The sequence below is a fragment of the Budorcas taxicolor genome, chromosome 8, assembly GCF_023091745.1.
Source record: "Budorcas taxicolor isolate Tak-1 chromosome 8, Takin1.1, whole genome shotgun sequence".
In the NCBI taxonomy this organism is placed as follows: Eukaryota; Metazoa; Chordata; class Mammalia; order Artiodactyla; family Bovidae; genus Budorcas; species Budorcas taxicolor.
Genome location: NC_068917.1, coordinates 68096582 through 68108707, shown reverse-complemented (window position 1 = coordinate 68108707; position 12126 = coordinate 68096582).

Below are 12126 nucleotides of genomic sequence, written 5' to 3'. Positions count from 1 at the left end.
CTCTGAAGGAGTCCAGCTGGGGAGAGAGAAGGGTGTCTTCCTACCATGGAAATGCACAGGCCTCAGAGGAAGAACATCAGTCAGCTCCAGTTGCCGTAACAAATATCACAGGCAATGTGTTCTAGACAACACGCATTTATCATCTCACGGTTCCGGAGCCCAGGAGCCTGAGGCCTCTCGCCTTGGCTTGTAGACACCATCTTCTCCCTGTCCTCACACTGCCTTCCCTCTGTGTGTCTGTGTCCACATTTCCCCTTCTTAAAAGGGCACCAGTCATATTAGATTAGGACCCAACCTAGTGGGTCCTATTTTAACTCAGTTATCTCTTTAAAAGCTCTACTCCAAATAAAGTCACATTCTGGGGACCTCTGGTTGTCCAGTGGTTAAGACTCCAGGCTGCCACTGCATGGGATGTGGGTTCAGTCCCTGGGTGGAGAGCCAAGATCCCACTTGCTGGACTGCGCAGCCAAAAGAAAGTCACATTCTGAGGTGCTGGAGGTTAGGACTCAACATAAGAATTTGGGGTACACAATTCAGCCCGTAATAGGAAGTAAGACATATCGTCAGGTGTCTGTAGTGCAGGGGAGTAAGGTAGTGAAGCATCACTCCCCGGGTTTGGAGGAGGGAGGAGCTCCTCCCGGTGGAGGTAGAGGGAAGTTCCCAGAGTCCAGGACAATTGAGTTGAACTGGAGTATAATGACCCAGGCCATAAAGAAGGGAGTTCCAGCCTGCAGCACAGAAGGCTCTTGAATGTGGGGGATCTAGGAGACTGAGCTGGAGACAGGAAGAGGAGGCCCTTGTCAGGCTGCGAGCTGAGGTCCAGTCTGGCAGTCCTCACATCTCTGATCCTAGAGTAGACTCCCAGAATCTCCCTCAGCCATCCCCATGCTCCCTCAACCACTTCCATGGCCCCTCCCCCTCCCCCATGTCCCCTCATCCACCCCCATGGTCCCTCACCCACACCCATGTCCCCTCACCCACCCCCACGTCCCCTCACCCATCCCCACATCCCCTCACCCACCCCCACATCCCCTCACCCACCCCCACATCCCCTCACCCACCCCCACATCCCCTCACCCATCCCCACGTCCCCTCACCCACCCCCACGTCCCCTCACCCACCCCCACATCCCCTCACCCACCCCCACATCCCCTCACCCATCCCCATGTCCCCTCATCCACCCCCATGGCCCCTCCCCCTCCCCATGTCCCCTCACCACCCCCACATCCCTTCACCCACCCCTATAGCCCCTCCCCCTCCCCATGTCGCCTCACCACCCCCACATCCCCTCACCCACCCCCATGTCCCCTCACCCACCCCCACATCCCCTCACCCACCCCCATGTCCCCTCACCCACCCCCACGTCCCCTCACCCACCCCCATGTCCCCTCACCCAGCCCCACGTCCCCTCACCCACCCCCACGTCCCCTCACCCATCCCCATGGTCCCTCACCCACCCCCATGTCCCCTCACCCACCTCCTGGTCCTAAACTCACTGCCCCAGCTTCCTGGGTTTGATGCCTGGGCAGGGAACTAGATCCCATGTGCCACAACTAAGAGTTACCATGCTGCAATTAAAGATCCTGCGTGGCTCAGAGGGTAAAGCGTCTGCCTGCAATGCAGGAGACCTGGGTTTGATCCCTGAGTAAGGAAGATCCCCTGGAAAAAGAAATGGTACTCTTGCCTGGAAAATCCCATGAACAGAGAAGCCTAGTAGACTGCAGTCCATGGAATCGCAAAGAGTCAGGCACGACTGAGCGACTTCACTTTCACTTTCACTATGCTGCAACTAAGATGCAATGCAGTCAAATAAATAAATATTTTTTAAAAAGAAATATGCATTCATGTCTACCATATGCAGGCCCCCAACATGCAAGAGCTGCATTCCCTGTTCTCACTTTTAGGTTCAGAAGAGACATAATGAACTGAACTGAGTTACAACAAAAGAGTAAAATCTTGGGTTGGGGGTGGATGTCAGGGTGAGGATGAGAGATAGAGAAGGGGGATTACAGAATAGTTGAATCAAGGCCCACTGCTTACCACTTACAGAATCAAATTTACAAACACTGATAGAAAGGAAAGTTGTCTTTTATCAGAGTGCCAGCAATCTGGGAAGATGATAAACTCAGTGTCCCTCAGAAAACTACTTCTGAAGATTCTACTCAATAGTGAAAATTTTAAAGGAAAAGTGAAAGTCACTCAGTTGTGTCCGACTCTTTATGACCCCGTGGACTGTACAGTCCATGGAATTCTCGAGGCCAGAGTACTGGAGGGTGTAGCCATTCCCTTCTCCAGCAGATCTTCCCTACCCAGAAATCGAACTGGGGTCTCTTTCGTTGCAGGCAGATTCTCTACAAGCTGAACTACTAGGGAAAGGAGAGAAGTAATTTCAGTTAATCCTTGAGATTGAGTCAGAGTCATTGCATGCAGGCTCCAGGACTCCCTGTGATCTTCCTCTAGTCCTTATCTTGTTCACACAGTTTGTTTACGGGATTACTGAAGGGGAGTCTAGGAAAGAAATCTGGTCACCTGTTAATTATTTAGTCTTAGTTTCTTCTTTGCCATACTGAAAGAACTGACAAGTTGGGCAAGGGATTGCATGATTAAAAGATCTGAAAGGTGTGCTCAGGCTTGAGTGCCTGGTTAAAGGTTAGGTACCATATAGTGAAAGTGAAAGAAAGTGAAGTCGCTCAGTCGTGTCCGACTCTTTGCGACCCATGGACTGTAGCCCACCAAGCTCCTCTGTCCATGGGATTCTCCAGGCAAGAATACTGGAGTGGATTGCTATTTCCTCCTCCAGGGGATCCTCCCAACCCAGGGATTGAACCCAGGTCTCCCACATTGCAGGCAGATGCTTTAACCTCTGCACCACCAGGGAAGCCCAGGTACCATATAGCCTTCTTAGAGTAGCAAGGACAGAGGCTTTCTGCTGAAGGCAGTATCCAGCAAGGAGCTGTTTGCACTATGAGATGGTGTAGGTGCTAGTGCATCCAGTCGTGTCTGACTGCGACCCCATGGACCATGGCCCACCAGGCTCCTCTGTGCATGGGATTTCCCAGGCAAGAATACTGGAGTCGGTTGCCATTTCCTCCTCCAGGGGATCTTTCCAACCCAGGGATTGAACCTGAGTCTCCTGAGTCGCCTGCATTGCAGGCAGACTCTTTACCTGCTGAGCTGTCAGGGAAGACTGAGGTGGTATAGATCAGGGTCCACATGTTTGGAAATGACATGACACTCAGGGCACTAAGCAATGTTTTTAGAATCCATAAATCTTTCTCTCCCACTTTCTTTTATAGAGATCTTAATTTTGAATTCCCTTTTTTCCTGTTTTACACTGACTCTTTTTCCCTAAGTTATTTTCTGTTTCATTGATTATTTCAGTTTTTCCATCCTGACATATATGATAAAAATTTATTTCATTCATTGATACTTCTGTAGTGACATTTGTTTTGTTTTACTGCTTCTTATGCATGGCATCCAGTCCCATTGCTACTGCTGCTAAGTCGCTTCAGTCGTGTCTGATTCTGTGTGACCCCGTAGACGTCAGCCCATCAGGCTCCCCCGCCCCTGGGATTCTCCAGGCAAGAACACTGGAGTGGGTTGCCATTTCCTTCTCCAATGCATGAAAGTGAAAAGTTAAAGTGAAGTCGCTCAGTCATGTCCGACTCTTTGCAACCCCATGGACCGCAGCCCACCAGGCTCCTCCATCTGTGGCATTCTCCAAGCGAGAGTACTGGAGTGGGGTGCCATTGCCTTCTCTGTCCGGTCCCATTACTTCACGGCCAATAGATGGGGAAACAATGGAAACAGTGGCTGACTTTATTTTTCTTGGCTCCAAAATCACTGCAGATGGTGATTGCAGCCATGAAATTAAAAGACGCTTACTCCTTGGAAGAAAAGTTATGACCAACCTAGACAGCATTTTAAAAAGCAGAGACGTCACTTTGTCAACAGAGGTCCGACTAGTCAAGGCTATGGTTTTTCCAGGGGTCATGTATGGATGTGAGAGCTGGACAATAAAGAAAGCTGAGCTCCGAAGAATTGATGTTTTTGAACTGTGGTGTTGGAGAAGACTCTTGAGAGTCCCTTGGACTGCAAGGAGATCCAACCAGTCCATCCTAAAGGAGATCAGTCCTGGGTGTTCATTGGAAAGACTGATGTTGAAGCTGAAACTCCAATACTTTGGCCACCTGATGCGAAGAACTGAGTCATTTGAAAGACCCTGATGCTGGGAAAGATTGAGGGCAGGAGAAGAGGATGACAGAGGATGAGATGGTCGGATGGCAATCACCAACTCAATGGATATGAGTCTGGGTGGACTCTGGGAGTTGGTGATGGACAGGGAGGCCTGGCGTGCTGCGGTTCATGGGGTCGCAAAGAGGCGAACATGACTGAGTGACTGAACTGAACTGAACTGACTATATTACTAGCCTACTGCAAAAGGATGTAACTTAGAAACAGCTAGGTGGTAGAGATGATTAGGACAAGGGATGAGGAAAGAAGCAATGTTCCCATGGACTTAGGAAATAGTATGGATAAGTTCTTCCAGAGTACCCACAGTCAAAAGGATTGTTTCCAAAATGTGAACAGTTGAGAAACATGGAAGACACTTGAAGACATTTCAAATATATATTTAGTAGTGGGTGAATGATTATGTGCTATGTGAATTATATCTCGGTAAAGGTGCCTAAAAATAAATTCAAAGACGGATCTAGATCTAGATATATAGGAGTTCCAGAAGGGAATAGAAAGCATGCTAGTGAAGCGTTAGTGAAGCGACAGCAACCGATAATTGCCGAGAACTTAAAAGAAATCTAACTTCTCAGAAAGAAAGTCTTGGATACAGTCTGGTGACTCTGAAAAAGTACAGGGAATAAGAAAAACTTTAAAGGCTGCAATACAGAAGTAAGAAGTGTGTGCCGTTGAAGCCCTCCCCCATCTATACCCTCAATATCACTTCCCTCGCCACCCACCAACCCTATTAACTGCTTCGTGTGTGCGTGTGCACCTATATCCATCGTGTATCAATATCTATTATACTATTTATCCATATTTATACAAGTATATTATATAGTTCCATATGTTTGTTTTTAATTAATAAAGAGGCTCTTATAATACATTTGCTGTACAACTTTCTCTTTTCATGCCACAATAAACCTTAGGCATCAGATTCAACTTCTTTATTGTAAAGTTTTTCTTTTTTTTTAATGTTATTTAAAAATAATATTCCTGAAACATCCCTGGCAGTCTGGGAAAGTCTCCCTGCTTCCACTGCAGCAGGCATAGGTTTGATCCCAGATCAGGGAACTAAGATTTTACATCCTTACAGTGCAGCCTAAATTTTAAAAATAATGCTTGCTATATTTTTTCAAATTCAGAAAAAAATACAGAGGAGACCATAATCTCACTCTCCATCTATGGATGTTTTTAAATAATAAAAGCAATAATCATTCATGGCTAGAGAATAGAAACCGTTCAGCAAAGAAAAACATGATAGCATGTGATTCTTCCTAGAAAGTCTTACATTTATTAACATATACTATCCATACTGATTTTTCTTTTGTTTTAAAAGTTAACACGAAAGAAATCATTATAACATTGTTCCACACATTGATTTTTCACTTAATAGTGAAAGAGATCTTGGAGATCTCTACATACTAGTTTTATGTAAAGCTATAGTATTCTTTTCTTTTTAATGGATTCACTATATTCCATAAAACATAATATATTGTACATAAGTACAACCATTTACTCTATATGGAATACATTGTATCTACTCACAGTCACTTACATCCTCTGATGTTCCTTTCATATTCTCCTTTTTTAATGTTTGTTTTTATTTATGTGGCTGCTCTGGGTGTTAGTTGCAGCAGCGCTTGGGATCTGTGATCTTCGCTGGGGCATACAAGATCTTCAGCGGTGGCATATGAGCTCTCTTTTTTTTTTTAAGTTGGAATATAATTGCTTTACAATGTTGTGTTAGTTTCTGCTGTACAATGAAATGAATCAGTTATACGTGTACATATATATCTACTCCCTTTTCAGCCTCCCTCTACCCTTCTCCCCCACATCCCACCCATCTAGGTCATCACAGAGCCCCAAGCTGAGCTTTCTGTGCTTCAAAGCAGGTTCCCACTACCAATCAATTTCACACAGCAGTGTACACACGTCAGTCCTAACACCTCACCCGCCCTACCTTCCCCTTCCCCTCTGCATCCGCACGTCCATTCTCTATACTTGCGTCTCTATTCCTGCCTCAGAAATAGGTTCACCTGTATCATTTTTCTAGATTTCACATATAAGGGTTAATATACTGTATTTGCTTTTCTCTTTCTGACTTACTTCAAACTCCAGGTCCATCCATATCTCTACAAAATGGCCCTGTTTCATTCTTTTTAGTGGCTGAGTAACATTCCACTGTATATGTGTATATTCTTTATCCGTTCATCTGTTGGACATTTAGGCTGCTTCCATGTCCTAGCTATTGTAAATAGGGCTGCTATGAACATTGGGGTACATGTGTCCTTTTGAATTATGGTTTTCTCAGGGTATATGCCCAGTAGTGGGATTGCTGGGTCATATGGTAGTTTTATTTTTAGTTTTTTGAAGAACTTCCATACCGTTCTTCACAGTGACTGTACCAATTTACATTCCCACCAACAATGCAGCAGTATCTCGCAATTTGGTTCTCAGAGGATCTAGATTAACACAGTATACCTGAGTCTCCTTGCTTCATCAATCTATTTGTCTATTCTAGGTCTGCTATCACAGAATTTTAATTACTACAACTTTGTGTACATTTGGAAATTCAGTTGAATAAATCCCCTACATGGTCTTCTTTGTCGGAATCTGCCTATTCTTATGCATATGCTTCCAAGTGAACTTGTTTGATAAATTTTTTTTCTTTTTAATTAATGCACGTACATGATGATGAAAGGCTATGTGAAAAGGAAGCTTCCCCTCCCATCTGTAACCCCCACTTCCAGAAATTCCCTTCTCCAAGGAAACTATCGTTATTAGGTTTTTCTGTGTTGTTCCAGAAGTATTCTAGATATACACAAGCATGTGTGCATATGTACACATACATACGCTCCTTCCTTCTTGGCCCTGGTTGTAGGGTAGAATGCACTCTGTTCTGTACTTTGCTTTTTCATTAACAATAGATCTTGGAAAGCTTTCAATGTCAATATTTATAGTTCAGCTTCATTCTTTTTAATAACAATTTGGCATCCTATTGTTCCCTTCCAATGCACATTAAGTAGTTCCCAATCCCTTGCTATAACAAAGAATGCTACCGTGAATCAAAGGAAATTTAGAATCATCTTGTCAAGTTCTTTTTTTTTAATCTGACTGGGATTTTAAGTGGACTTGCCTTGAAATTTATAGATTTAATTTGGGCAAAAGAAACACCACTATATTTGGGTCTTCCAAACCAGTCCATGTACAATGATTTTCCATTTAGTTAGAAGGAAAAAAAATTATGTCCATTGGTCAGCTTTGACAGCTTTTGTCAATATAGGTCTTGTACTTTTGCTTAGATTTTTTTTCCTGAGTTTTAGTTTCCTTTGCTTGTTCTTCTTTTTTAATGATTACCACAATAATTTTAGTGAACATCCATTATCTCATACAGACACAAAATAAAAAGGAAAAAATATTTTTTCCTTGTGATTTAGGGTTTACTCTTTTTAAAAAGGGCTTCCCTGATGGCTCAGAGAGTAAAGAGAGTCTGCCTGCAATGCAGGAGACCCAGGCTCATTCCCTGGGTCAGGGAGATCCCCTGGAGAAGGGAATGGCTACCCACTCCAGTATTCTTGAGGTGATATTTCACTGTGGTTTTGATTTGCATTTCCCTGATGATTAGTAATGTTGAGCATCTTTTCATGTGCCCATTGGCCATTTGTATGTCTTTGGAAACATGTCTATTCAGTTTCTCCACTCATTTTTTGATTGGATTGTTTTTTTATTTTTTTGATGTTGAGTTGTATGAGTTCTTTGTATATTTTCGATATTAACCTCTTACCAGATATATTATTTGCAAATATCCTCTCCCATTTAGTAGCAGCCTTTTCATTTTGTTGATTGTTTTCTTTGCCGTACAAAATCTTTTTAGTTTGATGTAGTTTCATTTGCTTGTTTTGCTTTATTTCTCCTTCCCTGAGGAGACAGATCTAAAGTAATGTTGCTAAGACATGTCAAAGAGTGTACTACCTATGTTTTCTTCTAGGAGTTTTATGATGTCAGTTCTTAACATTTAGGTCTTTAATCCCTTTTGAGTTTGTTTTTGTCTATGGTGTGAGAAAGTAGTCCAGTTTGTTTCTTTTGCATGTATCTGTCCAGTTTTCCCAAAATCTATTTTTATTTTTATTTTTTGAAATGTTTATTTATTTGGCTGCACAGGTCTTAGCTGCAGCATGTGGGATCTTCACTCTTCATTGCATCCTGTGGAATCTTTAGTTGCAGCAGTAAACTCTTTATTGTAGTGTGCATGAGGGATCTAGTTCCCTGAGAAGGGATCAAATGCAGGCCCTCTGCATTGGTAGCAAGGAGTCTTAGCCACCGGACCACAAGTGAAGTTCCCCCAGTACCATTTATTGAAAGGCTATCTTTTCCCCATTGTATATAGTCTTGCCTCTTTTGTCATAGATTAATTGGCCATGTATGTGTGGGTTCACTTTGGGGCTCTCTATTCTGCTGCATTGACCTATGTACCAGTATCAACCCCACCCGGCACTATGTTAGGCACCTGAGACTAATAAAATATTAGCCTGTGGTTGAGGTGGTTGGGTCACAAAGCAGCCAACTGCAGAGCCCTCCCTTGGGTGGGTCTCTGGGCTATTGCTGGTCCACTGGTGGGTGAAGCCAGATGGCTGGCTGCAAGGTAGGGTGTCTCAGAGCCAGTGTCAGCCCGCTGGTGGGCAAGGCCTGGCCCATGGGGTCCCTGGGGCTGGTGTTGGCTTGCCAGTAGGTGAGGTTGGTTCCTGACACAGCTGGCTGTGGACTCTGAGGTGTTCCAAGTGTGTGTGTGTTAATCACTCCATCGTGTAGGACTCTTTGCAGTCCGATGGTTGTAGCCCACCAGGCTCCTCTGTGCATAGAATTCTCCAGGCAAGAATACGGGAGAGGGTAGCTATTCCCTTCTCCAGGGATCTTCCCAACCCAGGGATGGAACCAGGGTCTCCTGCATTGCAGGGAGATTCTTTACCATCTGAGCCACCAGGGAAAAGCTGGTGTCAGTCCACTGGTAGGAGAGGCTAGACCCTGAGGCATTTAGGTGAGGGGCTGAAGGTGTCCTGAGGCTGGTGTTGACTTGTTGGCAGGTGGGGTCCGGTCTTGGCTGGCTAAAGGGGTTGTGATAGCCTTAGGGCTGGCATTTCCCCAGGGGTGGGTGGAGCTGTGTGCTGGGATCTCTGGCTGCAGAGTTCTAGGGTTCCTGGAGTTGGCTTTGGCCCACTGGTGGGTGGGTTTTGTCCCCAACTGGTTAGGGACTCAGGGGTTCCTATGGCAACTGGTCTGCTGATATGTGATGCTACAGCCCTGCCTGGCTAGCTGCTTGGTCTGGGGTATCCCAGCACTGGTGCTAACTGCCTGACGGGCAGGGCCATGTCAGCACTAATAAACTAGAGTGAGGATTCCAAAATGGCTTTTGACAGCATCGGCATCCTCATGGTGGAACGAGCCCACCAGAATGGCTGCTTCCAGCGTCTATGTCCCCAGTGGAGTCCCAGTTGCCTTCCTCATCTATGGGAGGCTCTCCAAGACCAGCAGATGGCCCTTTTCAAATGACTACTTCCATCCTAGATATCCGCGTGTGGGAAAAATTGTGTCCACTTGCATATTAACCTATTTGAACCAGGATATGTTCTATATAACAGCAATGAACAACTGGAAAAGCCATATAAATGTGGCATCTAGTTTCTCTATCTCAAAATATGAGATGGAGAAAGCATATAGAGAATCACTCATGGAACATTTTTATGGGCCAGGCCTGAAGGAGGCATACATTACTTCTATTTACCAAATAGATGGGGAAACAGTGGAAACAGTGTCAGACTTTATCTTTTTGGGCTCCAAAATCACTGCAGATGGTGATTGAAGCCATGAAAATAAAAGATGCTTATTCCTTGGAAGAAAAGTTATGACCAACCTAGATAGCATATTCAAAAGCAGAGACATTACTTTGCCAACAAAGGTCCATTTAGTCAAGGCTATGGTTTTTCCATGGTCAGGTATGGATGTGAGAGATGGACTGTGAAGAAAGCTGAGCACCAAAGAATTGATGCTTTTGAACTGTGGTGTTGGAGAAGACTCTTGACAGTCCCTTGGACTGCAAGGAGATCCAGCCAGTCCATTCTAAAGGAGATCAGTCCTGGGTGTTCTTTGGAAGGAATGATGCTAAAGCTGAAACTCCAGTACTTTGGCCACCTCACGCAAAGAGTTGACTCATTGGAAAAGACTCTGATGCTGGGAGGGATTGGGGGCAGGAGGAGAAGGGGACAATGGAGGATGAGATGGCTGGATGGCATCACCAACTCGATGGACGTGAGTTTGAATGAACTCCAGGAAATGGTGACAGACAGGGAGGCCTGGCGTGCTGCGATTGATGGGGTCGCAAAGAGTCGGACACGACTGAGCGACTGAACTGAACTGAAGGGTAAATAAAAATCCAACACCTGCGCTGGTTTCTCTGTCACTGAGGGGAGACAAGATCTTCAACAGGAGCTATGCACTAAGTCACTCTCCTGAATGCATTGACAGCATGGAACATTAGGATTTCTTCATTGGGTAAGTGTTGAAAGTGTTCTGTGTTGGGGAAGACATATAAATCTGATCTACTGCAGAAGCAAAAGCTAGCTAGTTGTTATCAAACTGAAGGCATTAACAGCTCACCAAAGTGGTATGAAAGTGGTCTGGAAATTATTTTAAACTGGAAACATCTCAGCAATCAGCAGCCACAGAAAAAAAAATTGTTAGCTGAACTTTAGCAGAACCTCTACAAATACAGCTACTGTTTACCCTCCTCCAAGAAAGTTTCCTTCTTGAAAGAAGACTGACCCTCAGCATAAGAAAGTATAAACTCGGCTGCGTTTATGTGTGTTAGTTGCTCAGTCACGTCCAATTCTTTGCAACCCCATGGATCGTAGCCCACCAGGCTCCTCTGTCCATGGGATTCTCCAGGCAAGAATACTGGGGTGGGTTGCCATTTCCATCTCCAGCAGATATTACTGACCCAGGGATCAAACCCAGGTCTCCTGCATTGCAGGCAGATTCTTTACAGTCTGAGCTACCAGGGAAGTCCAAACTCAGCTGACATTAGTATAAAAAAACTCAATAGAATCTTCCTTTCAGTGGGAAACATACTTTCCCTTTGAAGCCCTAAATGTCCTCCTTTTTTTAATCTGGTATATAAACATTTATCTCTGACTATTCAGGGAATTTTGCCAAAGAATGCTCAAACTACCACACAATTACACTCATCTCACATGCTAGTAAAGTAAAGCTCAAAATTCTCCAAGCAAGGCTTCAGCAATACGTGAACCATGAACTTTCAGATGTTCAAACTGGTTTTAGAAAAGGCAGAGGAACCATAGATCAAATTGCCAACATCCACTGGATCATCAAAAAAGCAAGAGAGTTCCAGAAAAACATCTGTTTCTGCTATATTGACTATGCCAAAGTCTTTGACTGTGTGGATCACAATAAACTGGGGAAAATGAGATAGGAATACCAGACCACCTAACCTGCCTCTTGAGAAACCAGTATGCAGGTCAGGAAGCAACAGTTAGAACTGGACATGGAACAACAGACTGTTTCCAAATAGGAAAAAGAGTACGTCAAGACTGTATATTGTCACCCTGCTTATTTAACTTCTATGCAGAGTACATCATGAGAAACGCTGGGCTGGAAGAAGCACAAGCTGGAATCAAGATTGCTGGGAGAAATATCAATAACCTCAGATATGCAGATGACACCACGCTTATGGCAGAAAGTGAAGAGGAGCTAAAAAGCCTCTTGATGAAAGTGAAAGAGGAGAGTGAAAAAGTTGGCTTAAAGCTCAAAATTCAGAAAACGAAGATCATGGCATCTGATCCCATCACTTCTTGGGAAATAGATGGGGAAACAGTGTTA